The following is an 11827-nucleotide window of genomic DNA, read 5'->3' on the forward strand; positions in this document are numbered from 1 at the left end:
CTGCTTCACCTACTCATAAGGACGAGTAGATGCTCTATGTCTTCAAACCTTTTTGGTCCTTACTGACAAAAGTGGGAGAAGCGTATGAGTTGATAGTCTTCAAACGGGTTCATATGGGCGGTTGCATTATATTTTGCCTCGTGCTTACAACTCTTGCTTGTTGAAACATTTGGTTCTTTGAGTTGTAACACTTAAACTTGATGGTCGTCTGCTATGTATTTGCTTTACTGTGATGCGATGATAAATTCCGCGTGTGCGATGATAACTTCCGCACTTAGATCATTCCGCAGACATCCATTTTTCATTATGCATGTCATCCTACTTTCTATATCATTACATGCATGATGAATTATCTTCATAAGTTGAAGAGGATCTCCACAAGTACAACCTGCCATGTGCATTTGCATTCCAAAAGCAAATTACTTATATGCACATCTTCAGGGGGAGCCCTTGCTACTTATGAAGACAATTCCCTATCCTTACAATTTCACATACTTTATCCCCGTTGAAAACTTCAACCAGTTTTTCATCAATCACCAAAAAGGGCGAGATTGTAAGTGCATCTAGTGCCACCCCTAGTTGGTTTTGGAGTATTGACGACAAAGTTGGTTGATGGACTAATGCGTTTGTGAGAATTGCAGGATAACGCAGGTAGTGTCCCTCATTGATTCGGTTTACCTACCGGAGATGACCCCCTAAAATGTATGAAGACAATGGTGGTATGAGAAGATATTCATATTGAAGACTATGACATGAGAAGACATTACGTGAAGACTATGGAGTGCGAAGACTGTGTGGCTTCGTTGTTTCCTTTTCTTCTTTGTTGAGTCATAGGAACCACCGTACTGTTAAGTGGGGTCCAAGTGAACTAAGTTAGAGTGACTGAAGTGATGCTCAACCCAAATCCTATGTCTTCGAGCGAAGACAATGAGAGCAAATCTTATCCAGAGCTGGATGAGTCAGCTTTGCTTGTAGCCCAAGTAAAGTTGCCGCGTGTGTTTGAAATCTGACCATTTGAACACGTGTCAGTTCCTTAGTGACCCAGGGTCATTTTGGACAAATCAGGTCGGGTTGCCTTGTGGCTATACATAGCCCACCCCCTACACCATAAATTGGTGGCTGCTCAGAGTTTGTGCACGGCTTTTGTCGTTTGAGAGCAACCCACCTCGAAGCATTTGAGAGAGAGAAATCCTTGCGAGGACAAAGCCCAAAAACCCAGAGCCAAAGAGTGTTAGGCATCATTGAAGTCTTTCTGTCCGTGTGACCTGAAGACTTATTACACTTGAGGACTGTGAATCCTCCAGCCGGTTAGGCGTCGCGTTCTGAGCATCCAAGAGTCATTGTGGATTGCCGGTGAAGGAAGTCTGTGAAGGTTTGGAAGTCTACCTTGAAGACTTACCAAAGTGATTGGGCGAGGACTGGGTGTCCTTAGCTCAAGGGGAATAAGGTGAAGACACGTTCTTCTGAGTTAAATCTCAGCCTCCCTAACCAGACGTACAGTTGTCACAGCAACAGGAACTGGTCCAACAAATCCTTTGTCTTCAACAAGAAACCGGTTCTATCCCTTTCCACCCTTTACTTAACTTTGTCTTCGTGAAGTCATTGCCTATCTGTGTATCTGTTTGACTTCATTGCTTGACTACTACTGTTGATTGGCTTCATACTATCTTCCATCCTGATCCTTACTACTTGGCTGCTCTTAGTCCTGTACTTTCACATCACAGCATACTTGACTATGGCTTGCTTATGGTAGTTTATCTTCCGCTGCATATCAACTAGGTCATTTCTGTTGTTTGTCTTCGAAACTTCTAAGTTTTGAAGACTTTCATAAAAATCGCCTATTCACCCCCCTCTAGTCGATACTAGCACTTTCAACCATGCATAACTGACGAATAATGGACGAATCGATCAGACACAAACTCATGTGCAGTGGCACTATGATCCGTCGCTCACGATAGTACATACTCCGTACCATAGTAATGTCAGGCACCGCTAGGGCGATTAGGTGATAGGCTCGCTGTTTGCATTGCGCCATGAGCAGGACTTTGATTTAGAGGGTGACGTGCATGCATTAGCATGGTTTGACACCGTGAGCGTGAGTGTCTGCACGCGTACATGCTACTTGCCTCTATGGACGGTGTGCGCTAATGTGTGCATCACGTATAATATAATGATCAAAGTGAGCTATCAACACAAGTTTGATGACCGCCAATGCATTTTACTCGGTAATAAATGACCAGGATTGAAGGGGAATCCAAATTTCCTTCGTCTTCTGTCCTTGAGCTCTTGACAAACCAATGCACTATACAGTTGTCCGGCCACTCCACCCCAGAGCTCTCACCAAGCATCGTTTATGCCACCGCGCCACACTAACCGGTAAGGAAGCGATGGCATCCCGCCGCACCGAGTTCCTCGCCACCCACGACCGTACACAAAATGGTAGGGAAGCGATGGCATCCCGCCGTGTCGAGTTCATCGCCACTCGCGACCTCACACCTACGTTGACGGAATTTGAAGCTGCCCAGGTCGAATGGGCGGTACAGAAGGAGGCGGCCAAAGCCGCACAGAGGGAGCGGAGAAGTCAGAAAGCACTCAAGAAAAGAGAGGCCCACCGCCGCAAGAAAGAAGAGGACGCACGCGCTGCTGCAGAGAGGTCGGCGGATATCCAAGCACGGTGGGGTGTCACCGACAAAGCCGGGAAGGAGAACGACGTCGTCTAGCCAGCATGTGAGAAGTAGTAGTACTAGTAGTTAGTGTGTGTGTGTCTATGTCTGAGTATGAGCATGTACCAGTACTACTATTTACTACTATAGTTTTTAGACTAAATTACCAGTACATTAGCCTAGACTCAATGGAAAAATTCCTATCCTATGCATCAAATGTCATCTCTTTCTCTATAGGAATTGAGATGCATGTCATCTCACTTCCTATGATTTTCATATTCCTATAAATTTCCTATCGTATGAACGAAAGGAGGCCTCTGCTGGAGTGACTACTGTAGCTAGCAATACTACTGGTACAGTAGTTGTCTTCAAGAAGCGGAATTCAACGAAGCATGATGGTTCCTTCGTACGAGCAACTTCACAGTGGGAAAGGTTGGGCCTGTGATTTGATGGCTCATTAGTCATTATGACTGCGGCACGACGACCGGGATGACTCTCCCTTGGAGTTCTGCGTGCATGGCAAGTGGACCAGGACGGTTGACGTCCCACATGTTGGCGAACGGAAGTACTATTCTTTCCGATATCGAGGAGCAAGGAAACCGTGTGGTATAGTATCACAGCTATATTTTTTTGATGAATGCTAGCGTTTCAACTCTTACGACGAAGAAGTGCCAAACACGGCACGTGCTGGATGTCCCACTCGTCAGCGAAAGGAGTGGGACATAAACAACGTGGTAGAGCGTCTCACTTCTTCCACTTCTGGGTCGAAGACCACACATAGTAGTACTAGTGGCATGAACGATACAAAGTGCGACCCGGAGAGAAAGACACATCTAGTTGGAAGGTCTCGGGGCATACACATAAACAAATATGAAACCTAATATGTGCCTCCAATTAATATAGTAGTAGTAGTGTACTTAGGCACGTACTCCATAACATCACCGTGCATTGCACGTACAACATTTAGTGGTACGTAGTAAGAGACAAATGCCTATATTCCACGCATGTTCATACTATTTGTGCCTTTCTACTTCACTTAGTGTGCTACATTACTCAGGTTCGTACGTCCACTCCTGGGTACAGGCCCGTCTCGTAGTTCCAGTCCCATGTGTTCTTCATAGATGGAATGATCCATATCATTGCAGTTAGTGTGGCTCCCCATGATGGAGACTCATCCAAACTATGGCCTGCCTCGACGCGGAGCAGTCGCGTGCACCGGGAAGCAACGCTCTCTCGTCCGTCGTGCTTCTTCAAAGCCAGCACCAGTGAGAGGTTGCCTCCGCTCTGGCCGGGCATTAATGCGGCACTGATGCTCTAGGGCGACGCTGACCGTTTCACACGGGAAGCGTGCGCTGGCAAGGGAGTATTGGTTTTGAACCGTTTCAGGTGTAGTACTGGTAGTTTGCAAAACTACTCAATTATGGCACTCAGATTCCTAAGAAATTATGGTAAAAAACGTTACTCCACAGCCCGCTTCCCTTCTCCTTCCTGTTCCACCGCCTGTGCACGTCCGCGGGAAGCGACTGGTCAACCCTTATATAGGAGTGCTAGCACAAAAAGATGCATGCATGACCACTAAAATTTCCAGATTAAAGCGCCGCTCTGGCGGGAGTATGGCATATGTCGTTACCTTCGGCCAGGCCATGGATACCGGGCGATGGTGACTAGAGAAGAGGCGGCGGGAGGGGAATGAATGCAGCTACTGTTTGGGTTCGCCGTCCGGCTTAAATAAATGCGCACCATCACGTGTACCCGCGGGTGCACAAATTTTAACATACGTGTCCGCTTAAGTGGGCGTCACGTAACTGGTGTGTGTGTGTGAGAGATTCTGAGAGACAGAGTGTGTGTGTGCAACTCTACTCTTCAGACATGTACTCAACCTTTTGCATTGGGATATAAGTATAATGGTATTATACTTTAGCTAGTGATTTACGTGGCCATGTTAACGTGGTTGTGTGTAAAAAAATGTCACTTCCTGCTCGTGATTTGTGTTAAATAATTACAAACAAGATGCTCGTGCATTGCACGGAACATCAATATGCATTTTTTTACAAAACCCCTGTTGTGATTGACCCATGCAGGAGTAATCCCATGTGTAAAAACTAATGATATCTTGAGAATTTTATCAGAAAACTGGCATCTTGAGAATTTCATCGAAAAAATGAAAGATGAGAGATAAGGTGAGGAGGAGTGGAGCGTGGTAGCGACTGGTGGTCGGACTGGGCGGAGGCATGGGGATGGACGGCGCCGGCAGGCGGCAGCGGCCACCATTCTAGATTGTTCGAGAGACTTCCTTTTTTAATTGCTCAGCAATGAGGTTGTGGGAGATAAGGATGTGGCGAGAGGTGCGGGTATCTTTTGTAAAATTATCATAGTTTGCTTTCTATCCGTCAGATGTAGTTCGGACGGTCTATATTTCAAGATGGTAGGCACACCATCATCACCAACTCGGTTTTTTATAAGAGTAGAGATGATAAGTTTGCTAACTACTAAAGTAAAGTGGAATTTGTCCATGTTATACAAGTAAATTAAGGTGATTGTTTATCAGACGGGTAAGGTTGGACGAAGGGTGGTAGGAACAAATGCTCCGCCTAGAGCATGTGTGTGTGAGATGGAGTCTTAGTGTGTGTGCATGTGTGTTTGGGGGGGTGGGTGGGTGGGTGGGTGCGTGTGTGTGTGAGATGGAGTCTTAGTGTGTGTGTGTGGAGGGGGGTGGGTGGGTGCGTGTGTGTGTGGTGGGGGGGGGGGCAGTGGTTGTGTGTGTGTGATGCGGGGTCCTCGGTGGCGGATGTAATTTAAGTGTGCATGGCTTCATCATAGATAGGTGATGTGTATGGCAGAGGCCACCAACGATGGGGTGCGAGAGAGAAAAGGCCTGTAGAGAGGGAAGAGAAGGTGTGTGCGCGTGAGAGGAGTCGACATCGAGAGAACGTGTTTGTTCGAGAGACACCGAGGAAGACTACTATATATCGATGGTGCATGTAGGCGGTAATTAAACGAAGGGATGGTCTTATTAGTTTCGGGGATATAGGGGAAGAGTGAGAGGGGGGGGGGTAGCTAGAAGGAGATTGTTAAGTGTGAGTGTATGTTTTACCCATCCAGACGGAAGTTATGTGCACACAAGAAGAGAACGATTCAATGTGGCGTTAGGGTTGAGGGTAACTAACTACGTATGGAGACATAGAGACCTTGAAGGTGCATGTGCGAGAGGTATACATGTATACGTGGATGTGTGTGTGTGTGCACGCGCATGATCGAGATAAAAGTAAGAAGACATAAGTCATAAGATCAACGACATGGAAGAGACTGATCGGTATGACCATATGCATGCATGTGAGAGTGCAGGGAAGAAGGCCCGACAATTGAGCATGTGTTTTTGTCTTTAAGAGATAGTGGCGTGGGCTGGAGCATGCATCTATGGTGAGCAGAGGGAGTGAGACACAATGATTGTGCAAAAGAGATCAACCTATAAATGCATGTATGGAGAGACATATATAGTGTGGGTGATAGGAAGCAAGAGTGCGTGCGAGAAAGAAATGTTGACAGAGAAACTATAGATAGATACAGAGATGGAAATGCTAGATAGAGGGACATCGGCTAGTTTGAGTGTTGGAGATGACCGCCGGGTGGTTTAGAGAGTGAAGTTATGTGTGTGTGAGAGAAAGATAAAAAGAGGGCACTTGACTACATGTAGAGAGAAACATACATAGTGTGCGTGATAGGAAGCAAGAGTGAGGGTGAGAAAGAAGGTTGATGGAGAAACAAATAAATAGAAAGATAAAGATGCTAGCTAGTGTGCGTTAGAGATAGGAGTCGAGTGGATCAGAAGTCTGAGTTATGTGTGTGGGTGTGAGAGATATGGAGAAAGGGTGCATGTGACTCACATACAAACAAATATCGGAGAGAAATGAGATCCCGAGAGACGGAGTTTTGTGTCTGCGAGAGAGAAAGATATTTCACAACGAGAGTGATAGCTAGAGAGACATATGAGGGAACACAAGATATCTCTAGGGAGAGAGAGTGTGTGTGAGCGACATACAAGAGAATGGTGGAGAGATATGAGACCCTGGGAGACAGAGTTTGTGTTTGTGTGTGAGAAAGAGATATTTAAGAGGAAGAGTCGTAGCTTCTCATACCTAAGGAGCGAAAGACATCTCTGTGTGAGAGGGTGTGTGCGAGTGGCACACAGGGGAATAGTAGAGAGAAATGAGACCCCGGGAGACGAAGTTCGTGTTTGTGTGAGAGAAAGAGATTTCACATGGAGAATCAAAGTTAGAGACACATAGCAGGGAGCGAGATATACTTAGAGAGAGATGGAGTGATGGAGGTCGAGGGAGAGAGTACCGTCAGTGTGTTACGAAGATAAAAGATCATTGTCGACATACAGGTAGCACGGGAGATACTCGAGAGATGCTGAACGCGTATAGGTCTAGAGAGATACTCCTATATAAGCATGAGTGATAGCTATATGAGACGAATATCTGGATTAAGGGGGATTCAAATATTTAAACTAGAGATCACGACATCGATAATATCATAACGCAAATTGGTGTATCAACCATGCATATTCATTTGAATTTGGGGACACGTGTAATGTTATATATTTTATCAATATTAGTGATCCATAGATTCTTTAATTAGAGACAATGCATGGTTTATATGTAATTAATGTCTAAATGAGATTACACTATATGTTGCGTGTGTGAAATACATTATACATGTTTGAGAAGTAAAAAAATAAAAACCCGCATGAAACACACATTAATTGGAGACACTTAGCGAGGAATGGATACATTGGGTTTCAACATAAAGTGGTTTCAAATATTTGAAAATCCAAATTAAGATGGATACAACCTTATGAATCTGAGATCATGCCATTTGTAAACCATATTTATGTATAAAGGGTGTTGTGTTTTTGAAAGTATATATATATAAAATGATGTATATAGAATTTTATTCCAATCGAAAATGGATCCTGACCGAACCAAAATATAATACAAACTAGATTCGAATTGAGTTAGCACGGTAAACGTGCACTCTTGCTCTGTGAAAATTTGAACAAAGCGGGGAAAGTCGCAGTAACCGCCCGAAACCAAAATCTGCGAGATGGAAATTACTACCTATCCCTGCCACGCAAAGCCCATCGGCTCGATTTCTATAGGTTTTGATAGGGATAGGTTTGTAATTTCACTCAAACGTGACATAACTGCCTCTCACCCGGATTCATACACGGTGGGTGCCAAAACACAGTGTCTCCTTGGCCGAAATTGACTCCCTCCCTGATTCATACATGGTGGGCGCCAAAAACAAACTCTTGTCGGCAAATATTCAGTGTATGCGAGATTACCGTCCTATCCCCAACCGACTAATATTGTTGTGATGTAGGAAATTTTAAATGGGGGCTAAGTTTGTAAATTTCCTCGCATTTGAGACAAGCGCGCCCTAAAGACATGGTTCCCCCCTTCCTCTCTCCCTCCATTTCCCCATTCGTACTCCGTGGGCGCCAAAACACCCTCTCCACCCCAGCCTCCTCCGACTGCCACCCCATCCACCGCTATCCTCCTCCACCATGCCAGAGCTGATACCCCGACGCCGTCACCCATTACAAGAGATCGACCTCTCTCATCCACGACTTCGGACCGGGATCCTTGCATCCCGTCCTCTCGCTTCATCCCCGCCGTCATCCACCTTGCCGGCGCCACTCCCACAACCATCTCGTCCACCGCGCCCTGCCGCCACCGTCTACCCTCCTAGTTCTACTTCCACGCTGCCGACAGCCATCGCAACCACAACACTGTCAATTTCTCAGTAGATACCTACACAGCGCCGCACCAGAGGTGGTACTCTTTTGTATCTGCTCAACCTATTTATCGCAGCAAGAAAATAGATCACCACTGCTTTACTCTGATTTCTTGTCCATCACTTACTTGTTAGTTGGAAGCAAACATTGGTTGCGAAGTTGCCTTCGTCCAGTTTGCACCTTCAGATTCGCCGTGGCATGCTCAATACTATACTCGCAATGCTTATGGTTTTCCCATTTTATATTCCACACTAGTTAAATGATAGTAGATTAAATCTCAAAATTGGGTCAGTCGATTTTTGAGATCTCGCCGGAATTCACTGGTGCGAAGGAAGGGGCTCCGGTGGGGATGGTGGTTCTGGGGGTGGTGGTGGGGGCTCGCCGAACGAAGAAAACTCGACGCGGGTTGCGGCGGTGGTGGGGCCTCGCCGAACAAAGAAAACTCGACGCAGGTGGGGGTGGGGGTGGGGGGTGGGGGTGGCAGAGGAACACAGACGGTGGGGGCCGGTGGTTCGGCCGACGGCCCGTGCGGTGTTCTGTATGGGAAGCATAGTATGTTCCTTGTTAGGAAGGGGAGCAGGGACATCTGCAGTTGACATCTCTATTGGGCCGGTTCTGCTAAATTATTCGCACTTCGAGTTGGTCTGCCATAATACCCCGGAAATGGTGGGAGCCGTGCGGTCTTTGATAGACTAAACAGATAGTAATAGTTGTGCGCCTTCAGATGGATAGAGCTAGCCTGTAGGTGATCGATAGACTGCATATTAGTAGCGGCAAAACCCTATGTTTTCCAGCCAGTTCCGTTTTCCCGATTTATTTATGGTGGTTATGGTGTACCCCTATTATCTACACTATGATCTGCCTACTGGCTTTGCGCTCTCGTTATCATGGTTTGGCAATAAACTTTGTATGCGGTATATTATGAACCTATCATCTGCCAACTATCCTTACATCTGGGGGCCCCAATAGGGAGCCTATATTTATGTGTAGTTGTGCAAGATTATATTAATCTACTCACCATATTACAACACACATGGGCTCTCTCATCAGAATCCAGTGATAGGACACAAGGGTTTACAGGGAGCCTCTATTATATCACAATATCCTCTGCATTACAAAGATAATCTCACTACTATTTGTGTTTTCATGCTTTACAGATATTGTACGTAATCACAATGAATATAAGAATGCACACATCAGAAGAATATTGCGGAACAGTTCAATGGGTAACAAACTTGGCATCAAGGGATTGAGGTCCATTGTGGATGCAATGAAACCCATATGCTCCCGACCTATAGATTCGTATTCATAATATGATCCTAATGACTATTCTGAGCTCAAGGAGTCAAAGGCAGATGGCTGATACGTCTCCAACATATCTATAATTTTTGATTGTTCCATGCTATTATATTACCCCTTTTGGATGTTTATGGGCTTTATTTTACACATTTAAATCATTTTTGGGACTAACCTACTAACCGGAGGCCCATCCCGTATTGCTGTTTTTTTTTGCCTATTTCAGTATTTTGAAGAAAATGAATATCAAATGGAGTCCAAATGGAATGAAACCTTCGCGAGCATGATTTTTGGAACGAACGTGATACAGAGGACTTGGAGTGCATGCCAAGAAGCAGCCGAGGCGGCCACGAGGGTGGAGGGCGCGCCCCCCTATTGCGTGGGCCCCTCGGGTGGCCACCGACCTACTTCTTCCTCCTATATATACCCACGTACCCCGAAAACATCTAGGGAGCCAACGAAAAACAATTTCCACTGCCGTAACCTTCTGTATCCGCGAGATCCCATCTTGGAGACTTCGGCGGTGCTCCGCCGGAGGGGGAATCGACCACGGAGGGCTTCTACATCAACACCATAGCCTCTCCGATGAGTTGTGAGTAGTTTACCACATACCTTCGGGTCCATAGTTATTAGCTAGATGGCTTCTTCTCTCTTCTTGGATCTCAATACCATGTTCTCCCCCTCTCTTGTGGAGATCTATTTGATGTAACTCTTTTTGCGGTTGGTTTGTTGAGATCCAATGAATTGTGGGTTTATGATCAAGTTTATCTATGAGAAATATTTGAATCTCCTCTGAATTCTTTTATGTATGATTGAGTTATCTTTGCAAGTCTCTTCGAATTATCAGTTTGGTTTGGCCTACTAGATTGATCTTTCTTGCAATGGTAGAAGTGCTTAGCTTTGGGTTCAATCTTGCGATGTCCTTTCCCAGTGACAGCAGGGGCAGCCAGGCATGTATTGTATTGTTGCCATCGAGGATAAAAATATGGGGTTTATATCATATTGCTTGAGTTTATCCCTCTACATCATGTCATCTTTCTTAATGCGTTACTCTGTTCTTATGAACTTAATACTCTAGATGCATGCTAGATAGCGGTCGATGTGTGGAGTAATAGAGATAGATGCAGGCAGGAGTCGGCCTATTTTTCACGGACGTGATGCCTATATACATGATCATGCCTAGATAATCTCATAATTATTCGCTTTTCTATCAATTGCTCGACAGTAATTTGTTCACCCACCATAATACTTATGCTATCTTGAGAGAAGCCACTAGTGAAACCTATGGCCCCCGGGTCTATCTTTTATCATATAAGATTTCAATCTACTTTTATTTGCATCTTTACTTTTCCAATCTATATCATAAAATACCAAAAATATATTTATCTAATCATACTATCTCTATCAGATCTCACTTTCGCACGTGGCCGTGAAGGGATTGACAACCCCTTTATTGCGTTGGTTGCGAGTTCTTTGTTTGTTTGTGTAGGTGCGTGGGACTTTTGAGGAGCCTCCTATTGGATTGATACCTTGGTTCTAAAAAACTGAGGGAAATACTTACGCTACTATTGCTGCATCACCCTTTCCTCTTCAAGGAAAACCAATGCAAGCTCAAGACGTAGCAAGAAGGATTTCTGGCGCCGTTGCCGGGGAGGTCTTCGCTCAGGTCAAGACATACCAAGTACCCATCACAAACTCATCTCCCTCGCATTTACTTTATTTGCCATTTGCCTCTCGTTTTCCTCTCCCCCACTTCACCCTTGCCATTTTAGTCGCCCTCTCTTTCCCAACCTCCTCTCTCTTTTCCATTTGCCTTCCTGTTGTCATTGCCGAATCAAAAACAACTGAGGGTCCTTTCCAGAGTTCTGCCTTGGATAGTCCCTCTATCCTCTCTGAGCTCACGAATAATGACGCTATAGAAAGACCCACCGGGGTCACCAATGAGATCTTAAATAATTTTGATGAAGATGACTCTAGATTTTTTCGTTATTTACTTGATGAGTCTTTAAAAGATGCTTGGGATAAGTTAGTAAGGATTCGGGCTAGTTATGTACCACAATATCAAATT

The sequence above is a fragment of the Triticum aestivum genome, chromosome 3B, assembly GCF_018294505.1.
Source record: "Triticum aestivum cultivar Chinese Spring chromosome 3B, IWGSC CS RefSeq v2.1, whole genome shotgun sequence".
Lineage (NCBI taxonomy): Eukaryota > Viridiplantae > Streptophyta > Magnoliopsida > Poales > Poaceae > Triticum > Triticum aestivum.